This window comes from Bison bison, unplaced genomic scaffold (assembly GCF_000754665.1).
Source record: "Bison bison bison isolate TAMUID 2011002044 unplaced genomic scaffold, Bison_UMD1.0 scf7180017864238, whole genome shotgun sequence".
In the NCBI taxonomy this organism is placed as follows: domain Eukaryota; kingdom Metazoa; phylum Chordata; class Mammalia; order Artiodactyla; family Bovidae; genus Bison; species Bison bison.
Genome location: NW_011494810.1, coordinates 1,049,079 through 1,050,441, shown reverse-complemented (window position 1 = coordinate 1,050,441; position 1,363 = coordinate 1,049,079). Strand labels below are relative to the sequence as shown.

Sequence of the window (1,363 nt, the reverse complement as noted above, 5' to 3'; positions counted from 1 at the left end):
AACCATCTCATCCTCTGTCACCTTCTTCTCCACTGGTGCAGGTAAAAATCAACAGAAAAGCAAACTGGAGATTAGTTCACCAAGTATTGATGGTTGTCTCTGAGTTTGGGGCTTGCGAGGGGATTTTTTTCTATACATTTTTCTAGGATTTGCTATTTTTTAAGAAATTGGTTTTTATGATTGGTGAGGGGCGGGGAGGCGGGGAGGTCTCCATATAGTGTTCAATCAAGCTTGTTTTGTTAAGGCCCTATACCTCCACCTGGAACATTTGTTTCAAGGGTGGAAACATCAGGCAACAAAACTGCAAGGATGGCGGCTTCTGAGATGGTGGCCACGCGATCGTTAATGAGCCACTTCTGAATGTGTCCATGTTATTACCAAAAAATGTTATGGGGTAAACAAAAAAGAACCGGGAGAAGTAGTTTAGGGTTCCTTTCTGTTTTTTTTTTTGTTTTTGTTTTTGTTTTTGTTTTTTTTAATTTATAAAACCAACAGAAGATCACAGTTAAAATATAAAAATAAAACAAGTGATAGTGTAGAAGTCTTCCCCTGCGTCCACGCCCACTTCCCAAAAGTGAAATGTCGGAGTGACTGGAATGTTCTTCCCCAAACCATTGTGTGCGGTGGTCTGGACTTCACGACTCATCCTTTGTCAGAGGAGCGCAGGGTGCAGATTCCGCTCCTGAGACTCTGGACAATCGAATTCTGCTAGTTGGGGTGTGGTTGGTTCTGCTCTGACCTGTAGAGGCACCGGAACACAAGATTTCCCTCAGGAGCCTGGGGACGTTATCTAAATTGAAAAACAACACCAAAAAAATTCACTTCCCGGCACGGTAGCGTGGCCGAGCGGTCTAAGGCGCTGGATTAAGGCTCCAGTCTCTCCGGGGGCGTGGGTTCGAATCCCACCGCTGCCAGCTTGTTGACAACTTTTTTTCTCCCGCCCCCTCGCCCCTTCAATCCTCCACACAAAAAGATTATGCATATTGGTCTCTCAATCGCAACCTTACCTTTATTCTGAACATGAGACTGTGTTTGCCAGCTTTCAGCGAAATACCCCTTGGATCATAGAAAAAGCAAGAGAATTCCAGAAAAACATCAACTTCTGCTTCATTGACTATGTTAAAGCCTTTGACTGTGTGGATCACAACAAATTGTAAAAAATTCTTAAAGAGATGGTAATACCAGACCTCCTTACCTACCTCCTGGGAAACCTGTATGCAGGTCAAGAAGCAACAGTTGGAACAACAGACTGGTTCAAAATTGGGAAAGGAGTAGACAAGCCTGTATATTGTCATCCTGCTTATTTAACTTATATGCAGAGTACATCATGCAAAATGCTGGAATGGATGAAGTACAAGCTGGA

At 43.4% G+C, this 1,363-nt stretch overlaps 1 non-coding gene across 1 annotated transcript; it reads left to right on the top strand.

The window, feature by feature from the left end:
• The first annotated feature begins 832 nt into the window (after positions 1 to 832).
• Positions 833 to 914, top strand: TRNAL-AAG. The gene has a single exon. It is a non-coding gene; the product is annotated as a tRNA-Leu (tRNA).
• Positions 915 to 1,363: the final 449 nt, after the last annotated feature.